This window comes from Eutrigla gurnardus (genome assembly GCF_963514095.1).
Source record: "Eutrigla gurnardus genome assembly, chromosome: 7".
Lineage (NCBI taxonomy): Eukaryota > Metazoa > Chordata > Actinopteri > Perciformes > Triglidae > Eutrigla > Eutrigla gurnardus.
In genome coordinates, this window is record NC_139921.1 from 27,334,895 (window position 1) to 27,358,255 (window position 23,361).

Consider the following 23,361-nt stretch of genomic DNA (forward strand, 5'->3'; position numbering starts at 1 on the left):
AGGAGAATCAATGAAACGAATAGTGTTCACAATAGTGGGCATCAATATTCATGATTTTGGAAATTTCAGCACAGATAAATTTGCAGCCACCAAGCCCGACGCTGAGAGTGGGACATTCACAGTGAAGAATCTGTAGCCAGGAGATCAAGGCTTGTATTTCTGTGGCATCAGTCATCAGTGACACAGTGATACAGACACACTTTGCACCTGAACAAAAACCCCAGTGCACCGTTGGCACATCTACTAGTGAGTCCTTTTACCTGCTGAACTGTAGGGGGACATCATACAACACAGAGACACGCCCAGTCGTAACCCTTCATATCTGTCTAACGTCACACCTCCCATCACACAGACAGTCAGGTCATTTTGCTCAGAACGCAATAATGATCACAGCTGGTCTGATCAGACTCTCTGCAGCTCTGCTCTGGATTGTAGGTACTGTACATTATCATGCTGATCAATGAGAGGAGACATTTTAGGATTAGGAATTAAATTAGGAATAAATATATTTCCTTTTTCCACCCCTACAGGTCTAATTAATGGGGGTGATGTCACCCAGACCCCTCTGGTGTGGAGGGACCAGGGTCAGGCTGCCACAATGAACTGCAGTCACACTAAGGATGCTAGTTTTTTCCAGATGTACTGGTACAGACAGCTACCAGAGGAGCTAATGAAGCAAATCGTTTTCACGACTCTAACTCCTCCACATAAATATGAAAGAGGCTTCAGTGCAGAAAGATTTCCTGCAACAAGGAGTGACGCTCAGACTGGATCTTTAACGGTAGAGAAGCTGCTGCCTGATGACAGTGGAGTGTATTTTTGTTCTGTGAGTCAACACAGTGATCCAGGTGACTTAGACAGCTGCACAAATACTCAACTGCGGTGTTACAATGGATACAATTTCAATTGCCTGTAGGGGGAGCTCTAGAATTGTAGTGTGTTAACATTTTTGTTTGCATTTGCATTCAGTATTATTTGTGACATGAACACTGGAGAGTAGCAACATATAGATTCATTTTTATGTTAAATAACTGGCAATGAATACAGAAATTGTCACACAATATGAACTCCATACTACTGAACACTAGGGATGGCATGATACCACTTTTTCATGTCCGATACCTTGACCTATACCGATACTAGTCCGATATCAATATCAAACAACTAAGTTGTTAATACATTTGTCTGGATGCGCTTTGCTTAACTTAACTAGTGACAAAACATCATGCTCAAATTGGGAAACAAATATTCTACTCCCATAGCCCACAACTCAGTTATGCAATACTGCTCCTTCTGTATTTAAACATTTTCCCCCATAGAATTTAACTTTTAGCAGCACTTTTGATTGAATCACATACTAATCACATATGCTGCTCATGTGACACATCTCTCACACTATGTGATGCAGATGGTTGTGAAATTGTATAAAAGATACTGAAATGATCTCAATGTGGCAATCGTGACTGATTTGATTAAAATCCAATGAGCTAGTTGGTTGACATGTCACACCAAGCCACAGACAAAGGGAATGAGTCCCCATAGCCCAAAGTGACTATTTTAATTTAGTTTCCGTTTTATTTACACCAACGAAGTGAAGTTAATGTGTGAGTTTTTGTCTTGATAAAATTGATGTACATACATATTTAGGAGGTTGCATTAAAATAATCAAAATCTCTGTCTCCTCCCCTCTAAGTTGACCCTATAACATCTGTACAGTCTGTCAGTCAGTGCAGCGACAGGAAGATAAAGACATCATGATCAGAAACATCGTCGTCATCACTCTGCTGCTTCTCTGGCTCTCCTGTAGGTTTTAATTTCGACTGTTTGCTTCTTAAAAGTGAAAACGTTTGTAACCCATCTCTGTGTTGTGACAATGCTTTTCTCTTCAAATGCAGGTCAATCGCTGAGCAGTAAAGTTCATCAGGCTCCATCATCAATATTAGGAAGTCCTCATGTTTTAGCAACAATCAGCTGCAACCATTCAGATAGTTCATACAATGTAATATTGTGGTACCAGCAGCAGACGGGTGACTCTGGCCTTAAACTCATTGGATATATTCTATATTCTCAACCAACCCTCGAGGATCCATTCAAACAGAATTTCAATGTGACTGGAGACGGCTCGGCCAAATCTCAACTTCACGTTCTAAAACTCCAGCCAGGAGACAGCGGCGTGTATTACTGTGCAGCTAGTAGACACAGTGACTCAATGACGCTCTGGCTCCTACAAAAACCCTCTGATAATCAGCCACAGAAATTCACACTGAAGAGGAGCACACCTGCAGCTAACTGCAGCCTTTGGCAGGAAATCCCCGCTGATATCCTCAGGATACCTGTGTGAACCAACACAGCAGGATGATGTACAAATCCACTGATAGAAGACATGAGACAGCCCATATTGTCGATCGCTCCACCTACTTTACATCCAAGCAGCTCTGTTCAGTTTGCAGTCATCATTATAAGTTTGTTTTCATCGGCGCAATGGTCATGATTACGTTACTTGTATATTTAGTAGCTCTGCCATTCTGTTCTACAGGTAATATTACATTAACTCACAAATAAATTGACCTAAATATTTCTACTTTTTGCTTAGTTTATTTTCGTCACTTAAGTAGTATGTTTTAAATGTGTGTTACAGAACTCTCAAAGAACAGTGTTCATCAGATTCCAAGCGCCCTCATCAAACATCCTGGAGAAGAAGTCCTAATTAACTGCAGCCATTCAAACACGGATTTTAATATGATCCAGTGGTATAAACAGTCTGCTGGGGAAAATGATATGGTCCTAGTTGCCTATGTACGATACTCTAATCCAGTTGTTGAAGCAAACTTCAGTGACACTTATAAAATAAGTGGTAACGGGGGAAGTCAGGCATGTCTTCATATTCCAAAGTTGAATCAATCTGAGGACAGCGCAGTGTATTTCTGTGCTGCCAATAGAGCACAGTGCTGCACAAACCCTGGGTCTTTAACAAAAACCATCTCTGACGCACAGTGCAACAAATCACCACATAAACCACAAATAAACCACATCTACAGATATCAGACAGCTGGCTCACCATGACAGCTCGATTCTTATTCCATCCATTATGCATCAATCTTATTGTGTTTCTCCACAGCACAGCACACAACATAAACCAACAATGGATTCACTCAGAAATATAAACTAGGGCTCGACCCAAATGTTCAACTATTCAGTTATTAGTTTGTTGGGTAGTAAGTCAGTTTTCAACTTTGAGATTCCTTCTAGCAACACTGTATTCAAACTCTCTCAGATACTTATATCTGCTGTGGCTACAGATCATGTTTACAGAATCACTGAGGACTCAAGTTCTCATCGCATTTGTAGTCTCGTCTCTGTGGCTTCAAGGTTAAGTTAGAGATTTAAATTTTTAATTGAATGTGGATTTCATTTTTATTACACTGCTTCTTTTTTACTATATCTTCCAACATCTTCATGTTTTTGCTTGCACTAAAATCTAATACACATTTAAAAATCAGGAAACGTTACTAAAACCTTTGTTGCATTGTTCATAAAAGCTTTTTAGAAGGAATACAAATGATAATCAGCAAACAGTGATGTGAGAAGTAAGAGCAACTCAATAAAAACTGGTTGCCAAGAAATTTGGTGAGTGAATTAGAAACCAAATTTCGACTTTATCGTTCCAGTAGGTGGAGCTGGAGTTCCAGAAATTCTCTCCAGTTCAACACATACACCACTGACATTTAGTGTAGCTGCTTTACATGAGGGCATTGATCAAACAATCTATAGGAAACTGCCAGGATGCCATGCCAACAGTACTCTTTATCTTGGCTCATTGGTAACATCATTCATTCCAACATTATTCCTTTACCTTTTAAATCCACTTTATCTTTAGTTTCAGAATTGATCATTTTTGTTATAGGTGGTTGCCAGAAAAGCACAGTGACTGTAGTTTCCTTCCCCTTAATGTAAAAACTTCTAACCCTAATCAGCATTTATGGCATGGTATTAAATGAAACCTAGAACAGACCCCTCCCAGCCCATTTTCTTGGAAGCTTTTGTCTATGCCAGTGGATGTAAAGTCACGCCGTTTCACTTCCATTTCCTCCTCAAACCTGAGTCAGTTTAGTGGAGGCATCAGTGGACTAACAGAATCATAGTTTGTGAGATCTCTACTTGCATCTAAAAAGCTTAATATGCAGTCTGCCGCGCCAAGAAAAGGGTTTTGAGTATCTTTATTTTGAGGAAGTTGAAATGATCTGCCGTCTCCTCTTCTGTTGCCTGGCAGGTAAAACACCTTTTCAAATAGAAATAGCATATATGTTAAGTGGAAATATTGTTTTCCCCTCACAATATATCATTAAGTAACCAAGTTTGTTCTGTATTTTATGTTTCTATCCAGGTGTGTGTTTGGGTCTTGATGTCCGTCAGTCTCCCTATGATCTCATTAAAAAACCTGGAGACAAAGTGCAGATTTTCTGCAGCCATGACAGAACTGACTACAGGCAGATGCTCTGGTACCAGCGCTCACCTGGAGACACAGCTATGAAACTCATTGGTTATTTGAACTTTAAAGACACCACAATGGAAGAGAAATATAAAGAGGATTTCAATATCTCTGGAGATTTGGGAGGAAATACAGCAAAGAATGGCTCTTTTATAGTCAAACTTGTAAAACAAGAGCACAGTGCAGTTTACTACTGTGCAGCAAGAGAAGCACGCTGACAAATATCCCCTCTGAACATTACAAAAACTGCACAGTCTTTTCTCATCAAGTCATGGATGAATTGTTCTAGACACCTGCTTTTGTGGTTGTACTTTGGTTTGATGCAATCACATCATTATTGGCTAATACAACTGTTTCTCTTTGGTGGGTTTAATCTTTTAACAAGGCAAGCTATTACAATAAAACATTTCATATCTAATGAAATCTATCAAAAGCAAAACATCTTTTGTGTGGAAATCAGGAAGAGTGTATACAGATCAACTACATGAAGCCACTCCTCCTTTCTACATCACGTTTGCATTCTACTTAAATGTGATTCAGTTTAGTGAAAAGGCACAAACAGCAGAATCTGCCATCACTTCACTAATACTGCATTTCATCCATGACTTTAGAGTAACTCAGTGCTTCATGTGAGCTCTCTACATGATGATTAGATTCCTCTTTTTCTTTGTCCTCACAGGTAACAACTGACACATTTTGAAGTAAGATATCCTTTTATTTGCCTTGGCATCTAAAAATCACTAATCTGTCCAACTCTGCTTACAGCAGGTCTTTCTCTGGGGATCCAGGTCCATCAGTCACCATCTGCTGTCATCAGACAGGCTGGTGATGAAGTGCAGCTTGTCTGCACCCACGGACAAACTGACTACAAAGTGATGCTGTGGTACCAGCAGTCACCTGGAAACAAGGCTTTGAAACTCATTGGATATGTAGAATATAGTAGAATAAGCTATGAAGAAGAATTATATGAAGAGCATTTCAATATCATTGGAAATTTAAATGAAGATACAGCAAAGAATGGTTCTCTGTTTATAGTGAACCTAAAAGAGCATGAGCACAGTGCAATGTACTACTGTGCAGCTCGATATGCACGTTGAGGCAGATCTCCTTCCAACTACACAAAAACTAAACAGCATCTTTTATCAACTGTGGTCTTGAGGAATCTCAAAAAGACTTGCACCAGCCAGCTGCAGTCGAGGTTTCCGTCATGTGATTCTACCTCACATCCCCATGTCTCTCCTTTTATTTACTTTTTTCATATTCACTTTTGTCATATGTCTCATTACCTTAATCATCCCTATACTTTTTACAGACAAATCTTTGTGGTAAAAATAACTTAAATAATTTCTTCACTACTTTCTTGTCATATTATAGGTAATGTGAGGGGTTCTCTGGATCTTTGTTTGCATATTCAAGCAGATAATCTCTAATCTCTTTCTGTATAGGTATTTCTCTGGGGTTCAGGTCCATCAGTCTCCTTCTGCTGTCATCAGACAGTGATCATATGCAGCGAAAAACAAACAATGGGTCACTTTACATAATCAATCTTAAAGTGCCAGAACTGATTTTAAACTTAAGGTCAGTCAGTGTATCAGTCAGTCATGTATGCCATTTCCTGTATGTGAGGCTGTTACTCGAGCTGTTACTCTATTCTCACGTAGACAGACATAAGGTTTCTCAGTGGAAACTTTTTTTTCAGATTTCTCTACATCACTTCCTGTCCCTCCTTATGATCCACAAAGAGAGACTCGGAGACTCAGACGGGTTCTTCATATTCAACATGATGCCATCTCATTTTATTGTTTCCATCATCACTGTGCTCTGGATTAAAGGTATATTGCACATTCATGATGCCATTTTTTAACATGTAATTAAATTAACACTAATATCCTATAATCACCTATTTCTTTCAATTGTTCTTGTAGTAATTTAATCCAAGCGCTCAATGTTTTATCGACCATTGGCAAAACAATGAAGCACTACTTGTTTTTTGATCTCTTTACAGGAGTTTACCTCGGTAAAGAAAACCAAGTGTTTCAGACTCCAACTCAACTGTTATCGAAACCATATGATGAAGTTATCCTGAACCTCACACATAAAATCTGAATGAATGAAAAAGTTTCTCAGTGTGAACCTGTGCTGTGATTTGTCTTCATCACTTCCTGTCCCTCCTTCTGACCCACTAAGCTCTGCAGAGATCCTAGTTGGTGTTTCACATTCAACATGATGCCATTTCAACTTGTCGTTTCCATCATCACCGTGTTCTGGATTAGAGGTATTGTACATTCAATAAATGTAACAGTACATCAAATGCCAAGTGCACAACTATTTATTATGTCTTGATCTCTTTACAGGAGTTTACCTCAATAAAGAAGACCAAGTGTTTCAGACTCCAACTCAACTGTTATCGAAACCATATGATGAAGTTATCCTGAACCTCACACATAAAATCTCAGGCTATGACACTATTCTCTGGTATCAGCGCTCAGCAGGAGACACTTCCCTGAAGCTGATTGCCTACGTGTCTTATATACGTCCTGTTGTGGAGCAGCCATTTCAAAGCCGCTTTAACGTGAGTGGAGATGGAGAGAAAACCGTTTATCTTCACGTCCTGAAGCCGAAATACCCTGAAGACAGTGGAGAATATTTTGGAGCAGCAAGTATTGCACAGTAATAAAGATGGAGGCAGCTCTCATACAAAAACCTCTATGATCCCGCAGATAACAGCACACCAAGAGGAAACCACTGAAACCATGTGACACAAGGCATGAGACAATATGGAAACTTCATATCTTGATTATTTTGGCAAAAATAATTGCAATTCACAGTATTATCCAGATAATGATCAAAATGTGCTTAAAAACTCTTAAATGTCACTGAAACATACTGGAATCACGTTATATTTAGTTAAGAAAAAAAATAAGACAACTTTTCTAAGTGAATGTCCTTTTTAGTTAAAAACAATTAAATAATCGTAAAGTTCTCCCTGCATAAATAAAGCAGAAATATATTGAATTAAAATGTTTCACTTCTCTACCATGATAGTGAGCTAGGCATATTTTTCAAGTAAATCGTGATATTTAAAATGATCACGATAATGGAAATTCACCATGATTTTAAGTGTATTTTATTCCAATGCGTGATAAAATCCTTGATCTTTCCAGCCCTACGTGGCAAAGTATCAAACTGCTGAAAAAAAGCCTTCATTAAAACTGGTTGATTAGAAGATACTATTACTTATTTAAACAGCACTGAAGGGACGTCGAAATTGAAGTCAAAGACCCTAATAAAGATCATACCTATACATAGAATTTGTAAAATAATGTAACATACGGTATAATACATGTTTAAGAAAAGGATTAAAAGGATAATCATTTTTACAGACTGATAACCTTGGCATGGCTATATTTTATAATGATGTCATCACCCATAAGACTTACTCTAAGGCTGCTTCTTGGTTGGTCTGGATCAATGAAAAAAAGCTGATTCATTTTCTGTCAATCAACAATTCAATTGATCAGCAAGTGTTTTGAGCTATCCTTTACACCGACTTAATTCAAACAAAGGCGTAAACATGAAGCATACAGATTCTGTTAACCTCAAATAACTATAATTAAGAAAGCAAAATGCAGTACAGCATGGTCCTGAAAACAGAATAAACCAATAGGTGGAGGCACAGCACATGGTATGAAGCTTATATCTCAAGGATGTGGTGATGAATTAAGCCACACACACACATGCACACACACTCATACCTCTTTCACCCTTTCAGTCTTATTTTTGCCAAGGAAATACTTGCAGTGCCTGATAATGTCTTCATGTATGCAGATCTTTTTCTTCATCTCTTTTTATTGTAAGATGTCATCCTGAATAACATACAAATTTGTCACTAATTATATTGTTATTTAAATCAATCAAACAATGATACTGAAATTAATTTGTTTTGCATCAATAACATTTGCTCAATCTGCTCTCTCCACAGGCCAGGTGAGCGCTGTTAAATTTCAACAATCTTCTCCTCAGATAGTGATGGAGAGCACTGAGGTCCAGATTAACTGCAGTCATGATGATAGTTCCCTACCAGTAATGCTCTGGTATCAGCAAAGAAAGGACACTCCGTCTCTGACCCTCATTGGGTATGGATATGGAAACAGCCCCCAAAAGTATGAGGGTCAGTTTGAAGAACAATTCAAGCTTACAAGAGAAGACACTTTGAAAGGAACACTGATGATAAGCAAGGCGAACCAGTCATACTCGGCTGTTTATTTCTGCGCTGCCAGTACACGGTGATGTGGTTCAATGCCACTCCCTCACTAAAAACCCTGATCTTTTCCTGTATACGAGGTGAGTGCATTTGCACAAGAGGTGGTGTGTCTCTTAATACACCATCGGAGGGAGCTGTGTTTCTCAGGCTACGGCTCAAACTGGAAGGATGATTCCAGTTGTGATTGCATTTATTCTCATCTTGCCTCAATGTAAAGAAATTAACTGCAAAAACAGCAATTTATACGACTTTTTTTCCCCCACAGTTGCTTCGGTATGTCCTACTACTTTCTCATTTGTGTTTTTTCCACAGATCAAGCGAAGAGTGTGACGTTTCAGTCGTCTCATCCCAGAATAGTCAGTGACACAGCCAAGGTAGAAATTGAATGCAGTCATAATGATGCCGACCAGTATTTAATGCTCTGGTACCAGCAAACCACGACGGGCCTGATGAGCTTGATTGGAAACAGCTACAGTGGCAATGACCCCACCTATGAGCAGCAGTTTGAAGAACGGTTTAAGATAACACGAGAAAACGTCCAAACAGGAGCTCTGATTATTCCCAGTGTGACTCTAGCAGACTCGGCTGTGTATTTCTGCGCTGCCAGTACACAGTGATGTGGGTTGATGTCACCGCCTCACTGAAAACCCCGTTTTCCTTTTTCATGTTTTCATGCTCAAGATCCTGAGAGGAAGGCTAAATTACAGCTCAATTACTGTTCTGATATTAACAACAAACTGATTTTAAACCAATTGAAAATAATGTGGTTCTTCCCTTTGTCAAAGAATCCTGAAAGTGTTCAAGTAATTCATTTTTTAGCATTAATTGCAATGTCTATGAAGAGAAACAAAAAAGAGGTTGCATGCTGGAGGTAGTGTACACAAGGCTTACATCTTTCTTTCTTTCTTAAAGCAATGAAATAATACTTTTAGAAATTCTAGCAGTAATACATTCATTTAAACTTTTTACATAATCACTCTTGCAACAGTTTGCAGTCAGCCATTTATGTTGAGATTAATTTAAGGTTTAAATCCACTACACCAATAAAATCCAATCCATCATCCATTCATTTGTGAATTTGTTTTGTTTTTTTACAAGATCTGCTGCAAGCAGAGGAAGAGGAGGTGTGGTGTGTGGAGATTGGAGAAGATAGTCATCTCTCATTTGATCTATGCATTTGTCAGACCGGAGTGAATGCTCCTCCTCTCATACCAGATTCCAGTAGGCCAATATGCCATAGAGAAATATTCAACACTGTTGATTGATTCATTTAAGAATGACTCCAGCTTTATATACAATTGCATTTTTACTGCTTGTTCTTGCAAGTAAGTCTGATTCAATATATTACATATTGCCTGCTCATTTTACTGTTTGGGTCTTATTGTAAAAATGTTTTATTATAATTTATATAATTTTTTTAATCATGGTATTTCAAGATCAATTCCTAAAAATCGCATTTCTTGAATGGAACCTTTACAGCTCCAATGACCTGAATTGGCTTTCTTCTTGCAGGAAAAGTGGCGAGCGTTAACTTTGTACAGTCCTCTCCTCAAGTTGTGAAGGAAGGGACCGAGGAGCTCAGGATTAACTGCAGCCATGATGACAGCAATTTACAAAGGATGCTGTGGTACCAACACAGAGAGAATGGCCGGTCTATGAGCCTCATCGGGTACGTCCTCCAGGGCGACCCGAAGTACGAGGACCAATTCAACGACTCCAGGCTCCAGATAAAAAGAGAAGACACACTGAGAGGGTCTCTGATCATTCACCCCGTAGAGTCATCAGACTCTGCTGTGTATTTCTGCGCCGCAAGCACACAGTGATGTGGTTTAATGTCACCGCCTCACTGAAAACCCTGTTTTCCTTTTTCATGATGTCATGCTCAAGATCCTGAGAGGAAGGCTAAATTACAGCTCAATTACTGTTCTGATATTAACAACAAACTGATTTTAAATCAATTGAAAATAATGTGGTTCTTCCCTTTGTCAAAGAATCCTGAAAGTGTTCAAGTAATTTTACTGATATGTAACATTTAAAGAATACAATGAAATGGGATATAAGCGATACAGACAAAATATGCAGGCCATTCATTTAATCACACAAAAATCAGTTTCATGATTTATAAAAAATCTAGTGAAACTTTCCCTGTCTGTAAAATACTTTTTTTTAAAGTCCCTGATATTCCAGATATTCCCTGAATTGTGGGGGGACCCTGTCAGATTCAGGTAAAAAAAAAAAAATCTATGAAGAGAAACAAAAACAAAAAAAAAGAGTTTGCATGCTGGAGGTAGTGTACACAAGGCTTACATCTTTCTTTCTTTCTTTAAGCAATGAAATAATACAATTACAAATTAGTAATACATTCATTAAACGTTTTACATAATCACTCTTGCAACAGTTTGCCGTCAGCCATTTATCCAATCCATCATCCATTCATTTGTGAATTTGTTTTGTTTTGTTTTTTTTTTGTTTTTTTACAAGATCTGCTGCGAGCAGAGGAAGAGGAGGTGTGGTGCGTGGAGAAGATAGTCATCTCTCATTTGATCTATGCATTTGTCAGACCGGAGTGAATGCTCCTCCTCTCATACCAGATTCCAGTAGGCCAATATGCCATAGAGAAATATTCAACACTGTTGATTGACTCATTTAAGAATGACTCCAGCTTTATATACAATTGCATTTTTACTGCTTGTTCTTGCAAGTAAGTCTGATTCAATATATTACATATTGCCTGCTCATTTTACTGTTTGGGTCTTATTGTAACAATTTTTTAGTATAATTTTTTAATCATGCATGTCTATGGTATTTCAAGATCAATTCCTAAAAATCACATTTCTTGAATGGAACCTTTACAGCTCCAACGACATTAATTGGCTTTCTTCTTGCAGGAAAAGTGGCGAGCGTTAACTTTGTACAGTCCTCTCCTCAAGTTGTGAAGGAAGGGACCAAGGAGCTCAGGATTAACTGCAGCCATGATGACAGCAACCTAGATGCGATGCTGTGGTACCAACACAGAGAGAATGGCCGGTCTATGAGCCTCATCGGGTACAACTACCTCCAGGGCGAACCGAAGTACGAGAAACAATTCAACGACTCCAGGCTCCAGATAAAAAGAGAAGACACACTGAGAGGGTCTCTGATCATTCACCCCGTAGAGTCATCAGACTCTGCTGTGTATTTCTGCGCCGCAAGCACACAGTGATGTGGTTTAATGTCACCGCCTCACTGAAAACCCCGTTTTCCTTTTTCATGTTGTCATGCTCAAGATCCTGAGAGGAAGGCTAAATTACAGCTCAATTACTGTTCTGATATTAACAACAAACTGATTTTAAACCAATTGAAAATAATGTGGTTCTTCCCTTTGTCAAAGAATCCTGAAAGTGTTCAAGTCATTTTACTGACATGTAACATTTAAAGAATACAATGAAATGGGATATAAGCGATGGCTGCATACAGACAAAATATGCAGGCCATTCATTTAATCACACAAAAATCAGTTTCATGATTTATAAAAAATCAAGTGCTGACATAAAAAGAAAAAGTCATCAAAAAGAGGAACTGATTCTTTTGTAAATATGAAAATTAAACAGTGAACAGATCTATTTTCTGAATAAAGAGGCAAAGCAGCACCAGCAACCTATGGGAAACAAATACCAATTTGACATGGAAAAGACTCAACCATGAGTATTCCATCCATCCATCCATCATCAACCACAAAATCCCCTGATATCCCATGACTTGGCCCAACAAACTTTCCCTGTCTGTAAAATACTTTTTTTAAAGTCTCTGATATTCCAGAAATTCCCTGAATTGTGGGGGGGCCCTGTCAGATTCAGGTAAAATCCTAAAAGTCCCAAACAACCTAAAGAAATGCTCAGCCGCCACTCACAGAAACAAATAAAATCCAACCCCAATACCATCTGTAGATGATAAAAGAAGACCTGTTGACGTGAGGTTTAACCGTTAGCCTTTAGCCGATGACTCACCATAAAACGAACTTAACAGACTCCTAATGTCATCTACATTTCATCTCTGTGAGCAAAAACAGCACCAAGATATCAAACACAAGATATGTGAGCAAACGCAGCTAGCCAGCAAGCTCTTCCGTAGGCTTCCCCGATGACAGCTTCATAAGCCTTTCCCATCCGAATGTCATAACCGTTAGCTTCGAAACGTTGCTAGCTTAGCCACACGTAGCTAGCCTAGCCACACTTAGCCAATTTAGCCAAACGTAGCTAGCTTAGCCAAACTTCAAGCCAAAACATTGACTCACAATACATATTAGCAGCAAATTCTTACCTCGTTGAAGTTGAGTTGTGACTCCGAGGATAGTAAACGTTTCTGAAGGAGTCCCAAGTAGCCAAGAAGCAAGACAGTTAGAGGAAAGTCTTTTTCGATTTGACTAATTACTCCGTCAAAAAATAGACTCCATTAGCAGGTTGGAGCACGGCAAAAAACGTAAATCCTCACCATGGCCGTGAATCAAGCAGCAGCAATTATTTTGGGCAGGTGTAAATACGCGTTTTTATTAGTCATTTATGTGTCACAAAGTTTGCTTGCGCGTCAGTTTTCAAACGGTTAAATAGGAGCGCGCGGAGCGCTGTCAGTTTAAAAAGCCCGCCCAATTTATCAATCAAACTTTATTTGTATAGCGCGTTTCATACAAGCAATGCTGCCTTCGGGTAGCATCGGAATTATGGTAAATACGAGATGTAGAAACATTCTCCTAATTCCGACATCACAAGTGGGACGTAGCATCTTCCGACTATACGTGAAGGCAGCATTAATTGCAATGTCTATGAAGAGAAACATGCTGGAGGTAGTGTACACAAGGCCTACATCTTTCTTTCTTTCTTAAAGCAATTAAATAATACAATTACAAATTAGTAATACATTCATTTAAACTGTTTACATAATCACTCTTGCAACAGTTTGCAGTCAGCCATTTATGTTGAGACTAATTTAAGGCTTAAATCCACTACACCAATAAAATCCAATCCATCATCCATTCATTTGTGAATTTGTTTAGTTTTTTTTTTTTTTTTTTTTTACAAGATCTGCTGCAAGCAGAGGAAGAGGAGGTGTGGTGCATCGGCGTCGCTAGACCTCTTTTACTGGGGCACGTGCCCCAGTATTGATCTGCCGTGCCCCAGTAAAAACTCCCGTGCGAGTTTTAACGAGCTACTATATTTGGCAGTGGATAAATTTATATTGATAATAACGGTAAAATAATGGATTTTCTTTTTCACCCACAATCTCAAACCAACGCAGTTTAACCCAAAATACAAGCTGAGGCGCGCACCTTGTGGTCCGGGTCCGGCGCGCACATTACGTCCGTGCACGGCAGTGTGCATGTCGTAGCCGGGGCACCGCGGCGCGCACGCATAGATAAATGCAAAAAAAATATCAGTTATGTTGTTTTTTAAACGCAAGTCCGTGTTTGACAAGCTTAAACATGGTCAAAAAACCATAGACAGGATATGGTTTACTTTAAAAATACAACAGACCCCCCCATCACGTCATGGTATGATCCACTTCGCTCTCCCACCTGCCCCGCTCGCCCCGATGGCCGCAGTAGCCGGCGTGAAGCGGCACAGTGCGCGTAGTTTCTGACAGTGTTGCGGTCGTTCCAGTTAGTATCTCAAACAACGACGTGTTACACATTTCTATTACCACTCAATAATCACCACCAGTCCTCATTGCTGTTGCTCTGAATCACAGATCACTCTGTGTTGTTTCATAGGAGTCAGATAGCTGACGGTTTACCGCATTATCTTTTCATTTTAATACAATTTACTTTATAGTACTTTGTAAACCAAGTGATGGCTCAGCATTAAAGTAAGATTTACAGTCACAGTGATTTCCCCAACCCCAAACATCTGATGTTCTTCATTCACAAATGTGGGAACGATACTCCAAAATCATCAAAAACATGTTGAGCATGTTCATAATGTATGTTGAAATAAATATGAATTAGAGATTAATATCTCTACATTTTTACCTTTCAGTTTTAGCAGCAGCAGTATGGCTGTGGCAGTAATAGTGGGCTGAGCAAGGGAAGTTTATATAGCACATTGTATAGCACATTTCATACACGCAGCGGGAATTCAAGGATGTGTTTTGTGATTTATGAAATAGGGGGCCTGTGCCCCAGTAGAGCTTTATGTCTAGCAACGCCCCTGGTGTGGTGTGTGGAAATTGGAGAAGATAGTCATCTCTCATTTGATCTATGCATTTGTCAGAATGCTCCTCCTCTCATACCAGATTCCAGTAGGCCAATATGCCATAGAGAAATATTCAACACTGTTGATTGACTCATTTAAGAATGACTCCAGCTTTATATACAATTGTATTCTTACTGCTTGTTTCTGCAAGTAAGTTCAATATATTATATATTGCCTGCTCATTTTACTGTTTGGGTCTTATTGTAACATTTTTTTATTATAATTTTTTTTAATCATGCATGTCGATGGTATTTCAAGATCAATTCCTAAAAATCACATTTCTTGAATGGAACCTTTACAGCTCCAACAACATGAATTGGCTTTCTTCTTGCAGGAAAAGTGGCGAGCGTTAACTTTGTACAGTCCTCTCCTCAAGTTGTGAAGGAAGGGACCAAGGAGCTCAGGATTAACTGCAGCCATGATGACAGCAACTTAGATAGGATGCTGTGGTACCAACACAGAGAGAATGGCCGGTCTATGAGCCTCATCGGGTACAACGTCCACCAGGGCGACCCGAAGTACGAGAAACAATTCAACGACTCCAGGCTCCAGATAAAAAGAGAAGACACACTGAGAGGGTCTCTGATCATTCACCCCGTAGAGTCATCAGACTCTGCTGTGTATTTCTGCGCTGCAAGCACACAGTGATGTGGGTTAATACCGATGCTTCACTAAAAACCTGCCTCCACTTATAACAGCTGCAGCTCAGGGGCTTATTTGAAAAGGCGGGAAATATGATGCTGTTTATTGGGGCATGAATCACTTTGCTAATCGATTGGGACCTTAAATGATGTGATGAAGTAGCTGAACATCTGCTAATGTTTATGTATATCCTGCAGAAATACACATATTTTGATAGCATTGATTCATTTGTCGCCTTCTTTCTTGTTTTACAGATTCCTCGTTCACCAGCCTCCCTCTGCCACTGCTCAGTCTGCACATGTTCAAATATTCACTGTCATCTTGCTCACACTGCAGATATGGAACCAGTAACATGTTACATAATACATAATATAAAAGACAACTTTCTAATGAAGGTTTGAGAACTCTTCTCGGTAAGTCATGATGTTCCTGCATCACCACAACAACGCTGATTGTTGCAGATATGAGAGCAGGTGTCAGCGTGGTAAAGATTACTCGTCACATTCATGCAGCATTATTGTCCGACACACTTTCTCTCACCTTTGTTTCAGGGTTTTAGTTTGTTATTTTATTTCACTGTAATTCTGCGTGCAGCCTGACAAGATGAAAGAATACTAAGTTAAAGAAGTTACCGTACACTGACCTCTACAGGGGCCATGTGGGATTACAATTAAATAATGAAATAATTTAACTCCAGTCAAGATATGTCAAAGGGAAGCCAAATCAAGTAATTTGAGGAATAATAGTGAGGAAATAGGCCGAATAAGCTGCAATTTAACATATAAGTTACAACTGTGACATAACATTGTAAAAATGCTTATAATACTTAAATATCTACTTAAATAAGTAGATATGAAACAACATCAAAATGCTGTATTTTGGATACAAGTATTTTGAATATATTTTGGTTAAATACTAATTTTTAATACATTTTAAATACAAAAAACGTACAGTGTAACACCTCAACAAAAATATTTTTGTATTTTAATACTTTTTAAGTTCAATATATTTATTTTATAGGAACAGATATGTAAACATAAAATATTAATTGAATATCATAGCATTTATGTGTAGTGGTAGAATGTAACACGTGATTGCAGAGATCACATAATAAATACAAAATAAAATCAACAAATAAATGATGTATTATTATAGATTGAGCTCATCAAGCAGTTACGTTTCGCCCCACTTTTACCAGTTGCAACACTAAAGTGATGCTTTCATATTGATGCATCAAATAAGTATTATCCAATAATATAAAATAAATATAGTATATAAAAATAAAATATTAGATACTGACATAAGATACTGAGTACATTTACTTTTGGAGCCTTGTGAACATTTTGAATGCAGGACTTTTACTTTTTTATGTTGGAATCATTTGCAAGTGGCATTTTACACCTTGACCTTTTTAAAGACTTATCTTGAAGAACAATATAAGGATCACCGTCAGCATCAGTCACATCTGTCAGTAAGTGTGTCTCCTCAGTTCACTGATACCTGAGCGGATGAAGAGGTGTGACCAGCAGTGATGTCACTGCCTCTCAGCAGCTACGAACAAAGACCAGTTTCCCGTTTCCTTCCCACCGTTCTTGCTTCTTTTCTTAGCTGTCACAGAAATAGCAGCAGTCAGGTTGGAGCGCGTTCAGCCGCCAGTCAGCCGACCTGCACAGCTGCTCTCTCAGGCAGGCGGAGATGGAGGCTGAGATATGGAGAAGCTGGGTGGGGGAGGGAGAGAGGAGACAACGAGAGAGACTTCAGGTTTTTGTGTGATGCTTTTTCATCGTGGGGACAGGGGGGGCACGGTGATACATTCCTATAGAGCCGCTGTACAAAAACCTCCTCCCATTAACACCCATTGTGTAGACGGCTACAGGCTACCTGACACACTTGGGAGAGCAGAAAAATACAAATCTGAAGGTGCACGATGTCGGGCCAAACTGGCACTAGAAAGGCAACATAAATAGTAAATAAATGGCTGAAAATCAGAAAGTTTTAAATCATATGTGGAGCACTGGGATGCTGCTTTTATTCATCTTGACAAAAACAACACATTTGACCCATCATGAAGCTCATCCCGCACGTTTAAACCTTCTTCATCCTCTGGATTATTACACTGGCTCTCAACATGCTGCTCATGGAAAGTTTTGAGCCTTTTTGGTAGAGGAGACATTCAGTGTGACTCTGGATCTGAAGACTTCTTTGGAAAAGGAACCAAACTCACTGTTTTGGGTAAGTAGCGTCTCTCACTGCTTCGCTTCACTGCAGCTAACGTACAGTATTGGAAATGTTGGGATGAAAGTGAAGGACAAAACTGTGGTAATATTGAGCTGAAGTGAAAACACTGTGACCAACGCTGATCCTGCTTACTTTGGCCAAGGAACCAAACTGACGGTTTTAGGTAAATATCTCAGTTATCACTGTGTTTTCATGAATGTCACATTGCTTTAGAGTCTCGGTACAAACAGAAGTGATCATTCTGGGATTTTGAGAGTTTCATGCTCAGTATTTCTGCACTGTGACAACACAAACGAGGCTTACTTTGGAGAAGGAACCAAACTGACTGTTTTGGGTAAGTCAACTTGAACATAAGCTCCGTTATTAGATTGATGCAGAAGGAAACTTAATGTGCTTTATAGTTTAAGTTCACCTCCGTGCTTTTTGTTATCGAGCTTAAGCTCTGTGCCAATGCCGAAGCCTATTTCGGCCAGGGAACTAAACTGACTGTTCTCGGTAAGTAAGATGTCAAATGTTCTTCTGATTAATTCACCTGTAAGAGAAGTCAAATGTGAACAAGCAGTTTGGATTTTACAAGTTTAATGTCACACAAAAACCCTCAACAACCGGACTGCAGTGTAGTAATGTTGTTGTTTTTTTGCACTTAAGGAAAAGTGACAATAATACAAGAAACACTTAAAAGTAACTGTATGTAAAGGAGCAAAGTAAAAGCAGCATCTCGTCTGTTTTGAGCACCGATCAAGTTCACTGTGACTCTGGTTTTGAAGCTTTCTTCGGTGGAGGAACAAAGTTAACGGTTTTAGGTAAGACATGGTTGTAATTAGTGTGTTATTATTTAAATGTGCAGCATTTAAGTCTAGTTTAGGTTCTTAAGCTTAAACGCTGCGTCAGTTTTAAGCCTTTTTGTGTTCTTAGTACATTAATATACAGGCCGGTTATTGGAAGGGAAAATATTATTGTAAAAAAAACAGGCTGTTGTCTTTGGCTTCAAAGAAAAGTTGTGTTTGCTATAAAACTAAAAAGTAAGGAAGTAAAGTAAAAGCAAAGTTTTGATCACTGACAAAGTTCACTGTGACTCTGATGGTCGTGAAGCTTTCTTTGGCGGAGGAACAAAGTTAACGGTTTTAGGTAAGAAATATACATTTCATGTACAGTCATGATAAATCTATGGCAAGAAATCAGATCAAATCATTGTAATTCGAGTCATTCTTAAACAGCTTTCTGCTCAGAGCATTTTGTCCTCAAGCATAAACACTGTGTCAGTACGAAGCTTATTTCGGCCAGGGAACAAAACTCACTGTTCTTGGTAAGTAAGACGTCAACATGAATTCTCCTGTTAGAGAAGTAGAACATATAAAAAGGTTGGTCACTGAGAGAAACCGTTGTATTGCAAAGATCATGTAAAAATACATGTAGTGTAGTGTAAATCATCATGTTGGGCTGTTTTAATCACCGACAAAGCTCACTGTGACTCTGGTGGTGGTGGAGAGGCTTTCTTTGGTGGAGGAACAAAGTTAACGGTTTTAGGTAAGAAAATCATCCAAATCAGTGTTTCTTTGACAAATGTACAGCGTTTAAGTCTAGTTCAGGTTCTGCTCAGAGCTTTTTGTTCTAAGTGTCAGAGTAAAAGCAGCATCTCGGTGGTTTTGAGCACCGATGGAGTTCACTGTGACTCTGGTAGTAATGAAGCTTTCTTCGGCGGAGGAACAAAGTTAACGGTTTTAGGTAAGAAATCAAAACAAATCTACAAATTGTTGCTGTGGCTGCACTCACATCCTGTGTCAGTAACTTTTGTGAAGTTACATTTAGTACAGAACTAAAGTAAGAGCAGCATCATGGGCTGTTATAATAGTCTTATAGTAGCTAATAGTTTTAGGAAATCATCATGTATGATTTTGTTGAGATGCTTTTAACACTTTTTAAAGACTCTCAAAGGATCAACTGACTCCAGAACACCACCGTTGTAAAGACTAGATTAAATGAAATAACCATCATGAGCATGAGCAGCTGTTTAAATGGTCTCAGATAGAATAGAGAGAGGAGGAAGTGTTTTAGTAGCAGTTGAACGTCTCTGTGCTCATACAACGAGGCTTTCTTTGGAGCTGGAACTAAACTCACCGTTCTAGGTAAGAAAACATCTATATACTTGCTGAGTAGGAGGAGGAAAGAAATCTACAGTATTAAACACACATTTTAGAGTATTCTCTACTTTAAAAAGTGCAAAAAAATAGAGGTTATGGTGGTAAAAGCTGCAGCTCTACGGCCAGATGACTCCTCTCAGTTCTTATCAGCTCTGTGAACCACTGTGAGTTCACAGGAGGTTTACTTTGGAGCTGGAACTAAACTCACCGTTCTAGGTAAGAATCACAAAAACTCACAAACTCATGTTCTAGAGGATGGAACGGCAAACATAACAACCAACTTGCTTTAATTGACCTTAAATGAGAAGCTTAGTTAAACTAATTTGGTGAGAGTGTATCAAAGGTTTTGCTTCCTGAAAAAAAGTGCAGAAAGCTTGAGCAGTTTTTATGAAGCCTGGTTTCAGTGTGAACTACGAGCCTGCTTACTTTGGCAGCGGCACCAGACTGACTGTGTTGGGTAAGAAAACAACTAAAATATCAATCAATCGGAGCATTGTTGAGTTAAGTTGAGTGTCTTGTTTGCTTAAAATGGTAAAAAACTGTAAATGAAAATGTCCAATTTGTGATAATGGAGAAAAAAGGCTGGTTTTAGTCAAAGTACCAGATTTAATGCATTGTTTTCAAGCTGTAAAAATGTATTTCATAGAATATAAAAGTTTTTAAAAACAGATGGTTGTTTTTGTCCCATCTAAACGTGAATGAAATGTCAATATTTAAATGTCAGTCATGAGTCTGTGAGTGGGATCCATGTGATAAAGTGATGCTGTTAAATAAAATAGCTTGTGCTCCAACAATCATGCTGCTGATTTTGGGGCTTGTTCTTGGTTGGATCCCCGTGATAACTTCATGATGGTGTTGTGTTTGGTGTTGATGCTCAGTGTGAAGCTGTAGATCTCCAGGCAGCTTTCATTCACGTGTGTTTGTTTGTCTTTGCAGAAGCAGGAGTTCCGATCACCCCACCAACAGTGACAGTGCTTCCACCGTCACCAAAGGAGTGCCAGGAAGACAGAAATGCGAGGAAGAAGACCATCGTTTGTGTGGCCACTGGGTTCTACCCAGACCATGTCCATGTATTCTGGGACATCCACGGGAACAATGTCACCGACGGTGTGGCAACGGACAACGCTGCCCTGCGGAAGAACGGCACAAAGTATTACAAGATCACCAGCAGGCTGAGGGTCGATGCCAAAGACTGGTCCACACCCGACAACATATTCACCTGCACCGTCAGCTTCTTCAACGGGACGCATACTGAATATTATTCTAAACCAATTCAAGGAGAACAAGGTAGGTTTCATTCAAATGAAAAAGACCTAAATGTGTTCTTTTTGATCCTCATCTGCTCCATTTTCTTATTCTTCTAGCAACGTCAGGAAAAGTCATGACAAGAGGTAAATATACTTAATGAGCTGAAACCAGAGTGCTCAGGATGTTTCCTCTTTGTGTCACTTATGTGAATGTGTTGAACTTTCTCTGCAGAGAAATATTTGAGAACCATACAGAGTGCCAAACTCACCTACGGCATTTTCATCGCCAAGAGCAGCATCTACGGTGTCTTTGTAGCGTTCTTGGTGTGGAAGCTTCAGGTTCGTTACCACTTCTACGTCTCTTCACGTACTTATTCTGTGTTTCACATTAAAAAGATGTCCCTTTTCTGTCTGTTGCAGAGTTCAGCTGGAAAGCAGAACAACTGAGAGCAGCCGAGGCCAGAAATAATCACTCAAATGGAGGAGATGGATAGTGTTGGCGTCTGTAAATAAAAAGCATTCTGCTGTTCTTTGTGTTTTCTAACATGTTAATTCTTTGGCGTCACTTGTTTGCTTGCTTTTTACTCAATTAAAAATAAAAACATATTTCAGAGGAACTCAATCAATCGTGTGCTTTCACGTCTCTACTCCAGAATGTCTCCAGACAGTAAAACTTTATTGATATTTAAACGGGTACGGGTTCACCTGCATATCAGACGCTGCTCATATAATAACGGCTGATTTAAATGAGAAAGAACTAGATATCTCATGTAACAATCTCTTTCCACAGACGCTGTGAGGTCATTTTAGTGGCTCGTTGTTTCTGAGAAAGCTATTTTCTTCACCTACGTATAAATGTTGAAATGTCTCAGCTCAGAAAAAAACTTCACAAGCAGATCGCATCAGTTTTTCCAGAAGAGCAAAGTGAGAAGTTTCAGTGACATTTGACTTGATTCCATTTCATTTGACTTTACTAAAGAGGGTTTATTTGAATCATATCTAGTTGTGATTTTTTTTAATTTGCACAATTGAGAGAAGCTTATTCCTCTTCATGAATAAAGAAGACATAACTTTAGTATCATCTTGTACGAGTAGTAAGTAAGTTAGTGAGTCGACCACACAACAACAGGAAGTAAATGTTCTCGTGGGTGTACAGAAAGAGGTCAAAGCTGTTGTTGGTGAGGGAGACGAACCGAAGTCTGAAACCCTGCAGAGGAGAGGATGTGGTCTGAGAGCAGCCTGCAGATCCTTCTCAGTGCTGAGAAATGACGAAGGTGCAACCTTCCTCTTCACCGCAACCTCCGACTCACAGAGCAGCTGCATCTTTGCACCAACCCCCCCATGTATGTGTCACCTGAGGCTACAGTCATCCGCTGCAGAATATGCAGAATGCATATACAATGTGTTATTCAACGTGGAATTCAATAAGAGATGTAAGATCAATTTTGTGGCTTCCATCTAAACCGTTGACCATTAAACTGATCAGCAAGGACCCCAGTGGGACACAAACTGACTACTACTTGAAAAAAAACATGTTTGTGTTTGAAGTCACATAAACAGGAAACAATGTGTGCGACACCCAACAGAAACAGACATCTGCCAGCTGAATCCTACACACAACTTGATCAAGATGTGTGTAGGATTCATACAGTAATTCAATCCAAAACTAGAAAAAATATGACAGTTTTTTCTGTCATATTTATTTTTTTATTTTAACTCTGTGTTATTTAGATTTTCTGTATTCATTTACTATCAAATGAATACAGAAAATCTAAATAACACAGAGTTAAAATAAAAAAAATAAATATGACAGAATCAGCATTAGGTTACAACCACATATCCACATATAGCAATGGTGTAGATTTACAGGATTTATATGCAAAATTATTTTTAGAAACCTGAAAGATCCACCATTGTGATTCTCTAGGTCTACAGAAACCCTCTATCTCAGACTCAGTTATATAAATAATAGGTAGTCTATTACCTTTACTGCTCTCTACTGGTGACTGGTGAAATTACAACATAGCAATTGCATGGCTGGATGTGGAACCGGAAAAGTTTTGATAATTTTCCTCCACTAATTCAACTAGTTCAAACTCAGTTTGTCAGACTCAGC

General features: G+C 39.0%; 2 long non-coding RNA genes and 1 gene segment (V, D, J or C); all 3 read left to right on the top strand.

The window, feature by feature from the left end:
• The first annotated feature begins 364 nt into the window (after nt 1–364).
• LOC311016149 (T-cell receptor beta-2 chain C region-like) lies at nt 365–21,867 on the top strand. The segment is given in 7 exons: nt 365–435; nt 531–848; nt 18,317–18,352; nt 20,935–21,285; nt 21,363–21,389; nt 21,478–21,584; nt 21,666–21,867.
• Nucleotides 4,112–5,713, top strand: LOC311016001. The gene is made up of 3 exons (XR_014597426.1): nt 4,112–4,270; nt 4,385–5,168; nt 5,255–5,713. It is a non-coding gene; the product is annotated as an uncharacterized lncRNA (long non-coding RNA).
• On the top strand, nt 8,844–10,561 carry LOC311016077. Its single transcript, XR_014597440.1, has 4 exons — nt 8,844–8,964; nt 9,066–9,127; nt 9,852–10,078; nt 10,266–10,561. It is a non-coding gene; the product is annotated as an uncharacterized lncRNA (long non-coding RNA).
• Nucleotides 21,868–23,361: the final 1,494 nt, after the last annotated feature.